Source organism: Nelumbo lutea, chromosome 2 (assembly GCF_056320005.1).
Source record: "Nelumbo lutea isolate HS-2025 chromosome 2, American lotus-T2T, whole genome shotgun sequence".
NCBI lineage: Eukaryota > Viridiplantae > Streptophyta > Magnoliopsida > Proteales > Nelumbonaceae > Nelumbo > Nelumbo lutea.
In genome coordinates this window covers 76,522,143-76,533,054 of record NC_142685.1, presented here as the reverse complement: position 1 = coordinate 76,533,054, position 10,912 = coordinate 76,522,143, and positions in this window count along the sequence as shown.

Here is a 10,912-nt window from a genome sequence, read left to right as displayed (position 1 = left end):
CATTTATGATAAAATGCATAATTAATTAGTCCATGACCTTAATATTATTTCATGTTATATTTAATAGAATGGACTTTGATCTATGTTCCATCTCCGTTTGTTTATCTCTGAGATTTCCCTCTTATCTCAATGACAAGGGCATAGTTCATGTCCTTGGAAATGTGGGAAATCATATAGGTGCATGGGGCCAACAATTTCAGATACTTAACCCAATCACTTTCTATGAAAGATCATATATCCATCCATCCAATAAGCTTTCCCTTTAGCCTCCATCAAACAAGGTTCGTTGCCATTTTAGGTTAAAACTTTCTAATTGGTAAGTGTAGACCCGTCATATCGGGAGCCCTAAGGTACAATGGAAGAGTCTTCCATTTTAGGATAGGCCCATCCCACTACTCTATGACGTCGTTATCATTTAATGGAGAATCCCACTAACTATCTTAGTCAAGTGGATACCCCAATTTTATGAAGAATCCCCCTAACTCAGATTTATGTCATACTATAGTGCCACCTACTTACTTTCATAAAGTCATATTCAAATGGGCCCTTAATGGGCTAGGGTTCCCGCATGGTTTTTCTTGGGGAGGAAGATATTGATGGGGCCCATTATAAAAGGAAATCGTTTAATGATCCATGGGCATCAAGGAAATGATGTGCATTCAGCCATGATGTTCGTAGAGAGCCGCATAAGTCAATACATGGGTTAAGCTCTTATGGCCCATTAATGAATAACATCCATATAGCACATCACATACACATACATAATTGATCCATATCAATTTAAAACTTATAAAGCCTATATCAATTTCAATTAACACATGATCAATCCATCAATTGACCAAATTATCTAATAATTTTTTCTAGGTATATGGGCTAAACTGCAAGAAGCAATTCGACCCATATAGCAGTCCATGCTAAAATGGGCTAGTCTTGCTTTAACATAACATTAAAGGGGTTTTCATGTATGGGATGAATTGGTCCATGCAATGGGCCATCAAACCCCTAGCCTAAAAACGATTTTTGATCACTCAAATTGGTTGTGGCCAGACCCCAAAGGACCATAGGTTTGGCCCAACATGATTGGACCAAAACTAGGACAAATCAGCCTAGGGTTTGGTGTCCAAAACATGCATCAATTAACATAGGTAATGATTTGAAATTCTCAGTTTTGATTCACAATCATATCACCAAATAAATAGCATGTAATAAAAAATAAATGCCTAGGGCTAATAGTGTGATGGTTTGAATCAAATTCAGACAAAAACTGCATCCCTATGAAACTGCAATCTATAGATTGATCTCCATCTACAATCTCTATCTTCTCTGTGAACCCTTAAAATCATCACCATTAAATCTTGGAAAACTAATTCGAGTCAACCTTGTGAAGGGATTTTGTTGTGGCATGTTCATCTGCTGGTTCTGTTGAGCATTAAAGGTTTGAACCTACAAGCTCAATGTTGTAAGTAACTCCCTCATTTTAGCCAGAGATCTATAGAACCTCCCACTGAACTCAGCAAAACAAGTACTTCTTGTTCTTGCCTCTGATTTTCCTCTCGAGTAAAGTTCTTGAAGGATTTGTCGAGCCTCCTAGCTTCCTAGCCCCTAGTACCGTCATCCATGACTAGTCTGTTGCAACTGGAATTTCTCAAGCAATGATGCCAAGATCGATCTCTAATACCAATTGGTACACACTTGTGTATCAATTCTAGAATCTCAAAGAAACAAAAAGGATTGAGAATGATAAGGGGAAGACGAGAAGAAGAGAAGAAGAAAAGAAACTGAGAGAAAGATGGGGAAAGATTGGGGAAGGAAATATTTGGAAGAAGTATAGTAGTTAGGGAGAAGAAAAAAATTTCCTTAATAAAGAGGAGGTAACCGAGGCTTATATACTTGCCTTTATACAAGTAAAAAAAAGTAGTTATAACTACCAATTGCCTAGTAAGAGATTACTAAAATGGAAACATAACTAACTTGCATACTTTGCCTTGTACACTAGACCCATGAGCTAAATTGGAGACTCAGCCTTGCCAATTGCATTTTAATCCTATCAGCAACGAAAGTTTTTCTTCCTCCCCATCTCTTTCCATTGATCTCCTCCTCTCTCTTACTTATCCCTGACACCTTTCTTTCCTTGTCTGGTGATCTAAAGTGCTGCCTTCAACTATTGTTCATCATCTTCTTGATAGATAATGAAGAATTGAGTAATCCCAATGATAGCATATTTCTCTCAGTCTCCTCACCATTGGCATACCTCTCACCATTTTTCTTTATTTATTTTTCCTCCCCTTTTGCCACTTCTTTTTTTCCTTCTTCTAACCTCCAAGCTTTCTCTCCTCCCCCTATTCTCAGTTTGAGACCTCATTGCCGCTGGTACAACTTCTAGTAGTGGCAGTGATCTCTCTCTCCCATTTCCTTCGTTCCTTCACTCTCTTCGATCGAGTTTCAATTGAGTAACTGATGATGTAGCTCATCATCTTACCCAATGAGCACGAGTATCAGAAGTGGCCTACCAAGTTTTTTTGTCATATCTTCAAGTTCGTGGTAGTAGTAGTAGCTCACTACCATCTCCCATTGTTTGGGTTATGGTTGAGCTAGCCTCGGATGCCACGTGCTGCCTTCGTGACCGCCTTATCTCCTCGACCACATCACCTATGTGGCCTATCGTATCTCTTCAGCCACGTCGACACCACGTCGTCGATAAGTGTTAGATAGAGTATGCCCTTAGCTCTAATCACATTGATGTACTTGATGACATTTATTGTAAATGAATAAAAGTACATAATTGATTCATGTGTTTTAGTATGTTTCTGTATAATACCCTTAAACTAGACACCTATGAGACTCGTGTTAGTTTAGAATCTTCACAGTCGTTGGATAGATCTATGGAGATTTATCCTGCCAAGGCTGTCACTGGTGTACTGCCAAGTTGGTTGGGGTGGATTGTCTCAGCTACCAGGGTGAGACCTGAAGTACATGCAGTGTGGGTTTTCTCGAAACCCTGAACTAGACCAAAATTCCAGTATTGCCCTAGATCTTGGAGATAGATGGGCAAAACTGGAATGCTACACCTGACCCCTAGACTCGATTATGATACTGCACTAGGTGTCGGATTTGGTTGTCTTTGATGTGCCAATCAGTAATGCTCTTAGAGGGGGTCAAAACCTGGGTATGTTGGGATATCTTGAGAATTCATCTGAATGGTGATCAGAGTGACAGGATCAGCCCCTTTGTTAGACAAAGTGAATGATCGATGATGCACTCTCTTTGATGGAAACCTAAACTGCCGACATTTGATTTCAATCGTTGAAATTTGTTTTTGCAATATATATTTATATAGAGATTTACGTATGTATATTATGGTTTCAAAATGTTTTCAAAAGGTTTTAATTCCCGGGGTCTATGTGAGTAGAGGGTGCAACATTGTTCCTTGCAGCCGAGGGAGAGGTCCTCTCTTGTTGGGCAGTGTTTGATCATTATGGGGTGAGAGGTTAAGTGTAAGACCATTGAGGGTAATACCTGATGGGCTAATCTTGCATCTGCCCACAGTCCTTCGGTTTTCATAAGGTGGCTGGACCCAAGGACCATTTAGTGTAAATGTTGGGCCCATTAAGGGCTCATGGTGATGGACTCAGGGGTTCATTGTGTTCTACAGTGAATTCGGCCAGGCCTTGAAACAAAGGCTGGGCTGAACCCATGTGGCTGATGTGTAGATCAATGTTTGGGTCCCACACCATATAAAGAGAGCCAACTGGGCAACAGGTTAAGAGGTTAAGTGAGCACATAAACTTAATGGACCTAAAGTCCTATTCGAACTGGGCTTAAGTCAATTAATTAAAAGGAGGAAAGATAGGTTTTATAATTTGATTAGGATTAGCTGAAAGATACGATAAGTCTTATCATCCATTCAAGAGTCCATATCCAAATATCAGATTTGGATTAAGGAACTCTCTCCTAATTGCATTAGGAGGTTGATCCTGAGAAGGTTATAAATAAAGGGAGGGAATTCCTCAATGACATACAAAACACAACAATCTACAGAGTTCTTCCCTGTTCTTGCCACCCCTACCCAATTCGATCTCCACTTGTGTGACTGATCAAGAATTGTTCTTGATATTGCTTCTTTGTATGGTGTGGAACCCACAAAGGTTTCACAGAAGTCCATAATGGTTCAGCCCCACCTCTGGTAGAGATTAGGCCGAATTCACTACTCAAGTGTAGTGAACACCTGACCTAATCAACTTAGGCTTAGTTTGGGCCTAGCATTTACACATAAATGATCCTTAGATTCAACTACTCTATGAAGAAGACTAAATGATGATGGACTTATGTAAGATAAATCCTATTAGGTAATCATCCCTGTAATGGTCTCTTACACCTAATCTCTTAGCTCATAATCATAAAAAATCTACCCATATGAAGGGATCTCTTCCCTAACTACAAAATATAGTTCACACTCTCTACTCAGTTGGATCTTAAGATTAAAACCTTAGTTTGAGGTTTCCATCAAAGAGAGGGTAAACCCTGATATTCACTTTGTCTAACAAAGGGGTCGATCCTACCACTATGATCACTCACTCAAGTAATTTTCCAAATTGCCCCAACATACCTATATATTTAACCCTTAATGGATCTCACTCGTTAGCATATCAAAGGCAACTCAGTCCAAAGCCTAGTGCAATATAATAATCAAAGTGCAACTTTTTATTTTTGCCCATTTATTTCAAATGTCTAAGGCATAACTAGAAATCTTTTAAGCACCCACTGGTTGTACTTGGGGTTTAAAACCAATGTTTTAAAAGGCTTTAGCCTTGAGGCATGAGGCGTACACCTTGAGGCGAGGTGCATAGATTCTTTGTTAGAATGAGGCATAAGACTCATGCCTCAAGGCGTGAGGCATAAAAAGGTGTAAGCCTCAATTATCAATGACTACTTAGTGATTTAGTGCAAATAAATATACATTTTTATATTTTAAAACATATAAAAAACACTTTAATAATTATAGGCCAAATAAAAAAAAAAGTAGAAAAGAAAAAAGATAAGGCAAACAAAATTATATTAGTTTTTCTTAGTGTTTTAAGAGCATTTAATGCAAAAATGACTAATTAAGTTCTTAGTTTCTTTTGGATGAATCAAGTGAAATTTTTCTTATTATTCTAAATGCAATGTCCCAAGTTTGTTATTTTTCTCATTTCTTCTACCAATGGATCTTTTTTCTTTATAATAATAATAATAATAATAATAATAATAATAATAATAAGAGGTATACTGGTATCTAAAAGTGCAATAATTACATTAAGAGGTATATTGGTATTGATGAACTTTTCTTTCCTTTGAACTCTAAATGTAGAGAATGTTACTTTGAACTTTGAATTCTAAATTTTGAAATGATCAAATATCCATTTTGACCCCATATGTGAGAGATTTTGTTTGTATTTTTTGGGGTATCATTGGGAAACAAAGAATTGTATGATTACGCTTTAAGAAATAATAGATAAGAGGAAATGAACAACCATTTTTCTCTTAAAGTTAAAACATTCCTCTTAAGAGATAAGAGTTAAGAGGAAACGAACAAACCCTTAATTTTATTTAATTTGGTTAATTAATATAGGATTGAATGAAATAATGGGAATTAATACCCTAAATATTAAACCTAATGGGAGGGAATTGAATGTAGTAAAAATGTAGCAATTTAGATTAAATTATGTGACCTCATAATTAGAGAGAGACCAAATTCATAAATAAGGGCATTTTAGTCAAGAATAGGATTAAATGAATGTCAATAGAAATTAATACCTTAAATATTAAACTTAATGAGAGAGATTTAAATGAGGAAAGAAGTGGGTATTCAAATTACATTTTGTCCTTACAATTAAAAAGGGACCAAATTTAAAAAATGGGGTATTTAGTCAAACAAAAGTTTCACACTAACATTCACACTCACACTTTTAATACAAGTATAGATATAATATATATACATACATACATGCATACATACATACATACACACACACACACAACTATATATATATATATATATATATAATAGGGTTAATTTCTTAAACTACCCTTACGGTTTAGCGAATTAACTAAGTGTACCCCTATTGTTTCTAACAATTGACTAATACTTCCCTTACTGCAATGTTTTAAAAACTAACCCGAAGGTCGAACTATTTTTGCCTCCAAGTCGTGGGTTACTGGTTCAACTGGCTGGGTCGAATGGTTTAAACCGTGCCACGTAAGCGTATATATGCATTAAGTATATATATTTATATTTATTTACATATATATATATATATATATATATGTATATATATATATATATGTGTGTGTGTGTGTGTGTGTGTGTGTTGTGTGTGTGTGTATAAATATATATTTTAGCAATAAGTAATGTATAACTATGCTTTAGTTATTGATGGAGGGTGATTTGTCCCGACCTCGTAGCTCAGGTACACGTAGGCGTGACCTAGCTCAAACAGTGACTCAGCATGACAGCACAACGGACAAGGGCACAGCTCGGTGGGGAAGTCCCATCGAGTTCAGCATGACAACTCGGCAGGTAAACTACTCGCTGAAAGCCACCTCGTCCGTGCCTCCTCCCTGGGGTCAAGGGACTTCGTGGAGTCCTGAGTTCAGGGCACCCTAACCCCTTTTGAGACCCGAGCTCCTCCCAATGGACCTCGGGCAACTCCCAAGCAAGAACGCACCGATTCTTCTTTGGACGCCCCAAGGCACAAAGATCTCGGGTCAGCTAGCTCGGCATAACCGGCTGTAGGAAGCCCGTCACTTAAGGGATGGCCCAGCTCAGGGTAGTTCGCAGGAGAGAAGCTCAGTATACCATAGGATGGCTTCCTGCCCGACCGTCGTACCTGACTAACCTGCGAATTGCAGGTGTGTCCCCTCGCCACGCCTGCCACCTTTAGGAAGGCATCCCACACCTGACAGATACCTACCCTACACGACGGCCCCGTGCATGCCACCTCAGCCCTGCCTGTAGTGGCTGTGGTAGATTGACAGTGGCGGTTATACCTTCCCTGTCAGAAGCCAGAGGGCTGGGAGCAACGGAATTCAGCTATAAGGAGCTTACCCTCGAGGAACAAGGTATCTGAAAATCACTAGCGCAACCTACACTTTTAGCCTTCGTTCTCTCTTTGCTTCCTGTACACAATACTAACTTAAGCATCGGAGCGTTCCCGCCGGGAAATCCCCCGGGAGTTCTTCCTCCTTCCTCTCGTTTCAGGTACATCTCAGGAGCCACGTGAGTGCCAGCTAAGAGTGACTGGATTGTGCTACATCATTTGGCGTCGTCTGTGGGAAGAGCTTCAAAAAGCTTTTCTCTCTAAACTTTTCCAGTTCCTTCTTCTTCCTTGAAACAATCCAATGCTCATGGCTTCCTCTAGCAATGTTGGACGAAGCACAGAGATAGATAACTCCAGGGAACAATCCCAGATTCCTACTGTCTGTATCGGACAGTTCACCGTCCCCCTCTCAGTGGACGGAATCCCCAGCTTAAGCGTGTCTCTCACAATGGCACCTGTCATTGCCCCACTTCTTGCTACAGTCGGAGCAACATTCACCGAACCTTCGGTCATGCCCCCGGCGGCTAGCCTGAACCAACTGGAGGACCTACTGCAGTGCATGAGGGCCATGCAGGCCCAAATGCAATAGTTCCAATAGCTCCAGCTCTATCAACAGCATGTGCTGCACCATGTCTCCCAGTACTAGTATCAGCAGCAGTTCACTCAGCTGCCCCAACCTCAGCTTCAATAGCCTCAGCACCGGGTCTCGTAGCAAGCCAAGTCTCGCCGCCAAAGTGAGCACTCCGACCGAGGAGAGGCCCCCCAAAATCTCCCAAAAAAACCAAGCCTCCCCCCATGGCAGACGGGAGAGACCGGCTACCCCGATCTCGTCGCGAGCCGATAGGTCGGGAGGACCTCGGCCCGGCCGGTCAACGTTGCCCTGACAGCCGAAGATTGGAACCCCGATCCTTGAGAATCGGTTTGAAATCCTAGCAGTGGACTCCAGTCTGGCCCCTTCTGTCCATAGCCATCACCAGCGGACTAGGCTACCCCTGACACAAACTGTTCTGAATAGCGTGGAAGTGAGCAGCACAAACGTCAAGCCCGTCAGGAAGCAGAGGCGTCGACACTGAGCTCGCCAATCTGTCACCTGCGATATGCCCGAGTTCATGGGCAAAGAAGAGGTAGGCTCGACCGAAGCCAAAGCTCCCCTTCTCTTAGTTCCGTCCCCCCTGTCTTCCGAACTCCTAGTAGTCCCGATGCCCAAGGATTTCAAGCTCCACCCTCTTGATAAGTATGACAGGTCTTTTAACCCGAATGATCATGTAGACGCCTTTCAGTCACAGATGCACCTAGCGTGAGCCAACGAGTCGTGTATGTGCGTGGCCTTCTTCACTACGTTCAGGGGGCATCCCGCACGTGGTACCGCAACATGGCACCCGGGTCAATAAGAAGTTGGGCGCAGTTCGCACAAGCCTTCACGTCGCACTTTGTCACTAGCAAGCGGTGCCCGCGAACTGAAGAAAGCATCTTCAACATAGCATAAAGGGGGGGAGAGTCCATCAGGAGTTATTTCAAGCGGTTCAACGACGCTTGTATGCAGATACCGTGTCTAGATCCCGCCGTACGCCTTGTAGTGGCCAAGAAGGGCATGAAGCACAAAGAGTTCAAGTGGCACATGGTCGTCAACCAACCCGCGACCATAACCGAGTTTCTAAAACTTGTGGATAAGTTCATAGCCACCGAAGAGGAGATCAACCAGAAGGGTGAGGGTGCACCCGAAAAAAGAAAAAGAGAAGAACCTTCCAGTCAAGGGGACACCCGAAGAAAAAAGGCAACAGTTCGGGGTGCGAAGCCGGGTCAATTGTTCTGAGCTCCTGCACCGGACTGAGCTGATTATACCCCACTGAACGTGAAGCGGGCCAAAATCCTGATGGCTATCAAGGACGCCCCGTACGTGAAGTGGCTACCCCGTCTGAGGGGGAATCCCAATGAAAGAAATAAGAGTTTGTATTGCAGTTTTCACAAAGACCACGGTTACAGTACCGAGAGTTGTGAAAACCTCCGCGATGAGATAGAGGAGCTCATCCGTCGCGTATATTTGAGAAACTTTGTACAAAATAATAATAATAATAATAATAATAATAATAATAATAATAATAATAATAATAATAATAGTAATAGAACAGATCAGCAAGGAGAACACGGTGGAGATGCTCCAGAGTCTAGCAGCAGGCCGGCCGAACAACCACAGAGGCAGCCTCCAAAGGAGAGGCCAGTTCGGGGGACCATCCACATGATAGTGGGAGGTTCGATCATTGCGGGTTGCACCTCAGCAGCAGCTCGGATGTCAGTTCGTGAGGCCGCCTGGGAAGAGTAGAACCGCCCAAAGCGGCCAAAGACAGAAGATCCAATTTTCTTCACAGAAGACGATGCGCGAGGGGTCCACTACCCCCATGATGACGCACTCGTGATAAAGCTAAGGATCAACGACTTCGAGGTCAGGCGTGTACTCGTGGACTCAGGCAGCTCAGCCGACATCCTCTTCAAAGATGCATTTGACCAGCTTCAGTTGCAGAGAAGCGATCTGAGGCCTACGGACACCCCTTTAGTGGGCTTTAGCGGAGAGGAAGTCCACCCCCTTGGGAAAATAACAGTACCTGTAGAGATTGGCACATGAACTTGTGTGGTCAGATTCGAACACAACTTCCTGGTGGTGGCGACCCCCTCTCCCTACAATGCCATAACCCATCACCCATGTCCTATGAGCAGTGGTCTCCACTTACCACTTGGCTATAAAGTTCCCAATAGATTTCGGTGTGGGAGTAGCACGGGGCGACCAGCTCGAGTCCCGCAAGTGCTACCTTGCCACCCTAAAGGGGAAAACCAAGGTGGCCGATGACCTCGAATTGGAATGACCCACGGAGCAAGGCGAAGAGCGAGCCGCGCCCATAGAAGAAATGGTCGCGGTCCCGACCTCAACAGCAGACCTAGGTCGGACGCTTCAGATCGGCGCTTCCGTCCAGGAGCCCCGATGATCCAAACTGGTAAGTTTTTTACTTCAAAATTTAGATGTTTTTGCATGGTCCACGGCCGAAATGCCCGGTATAGACCCCAGACTCATAACTCACAAGCTAAACACTGATCCTGTAGTTAGGCCCGTTAGACAGAAGAAACGCAACCTAGCCTCGGAATGGTGGAAAGCGGTCGATGAGGAAGTCGAGAAGCTCCTCGCAGTGGACTTCATAAGAGAAGTCCAATACCTGAGCTGGGTAGCCAACCCCGTCCTAGTAAAGAAGGCCAACGGCAAGTGGCACATGTGCGTCGACTACACCGACCTGAACCGGGCTTGCCCGAAAGACTACTTACCGCTCCCCCGAATCGACTGTCTGGTGGACGAGACCTCAAGGCATGAGTTGCTCAGTTTCTTGGATGCCTATTCGGGCTATAACCAGATCAAGATGGACCCAACAGACGAAGAAAAGACTTCCTTCATCACAGAGTTCGGCCTTTACTGTTACAAGGTTATGCCCTTCGGGTTGAAAAACATAGGGGCAACCTTTCAGAGACTTGTAAATAAATTGTTTACGTCGTTAATCCACAAAAAAGTAGAATGCTATGTAGACGACATGGTCGTCAAAACTCAATTCTCACATTAATTAATACAAGACTTGTATTCGATTTTTTGAAATTTTGCATAAGTTTAACATGAGACTAAATCCGAACAAGTGTGTGTTCGGTGTGACCTTAGGTAAATTCCTGGGATACATCGTTAACCGGCGTGGCATTGAATTCAACCCGGATAAGGTTAAGTCCATCTTGGACATGAGATCACCTCGTAAGTTGAAGGAGGTTCAGAGGTTGAATGGCCGCATAGCCGCTTCATGTCCAAATCG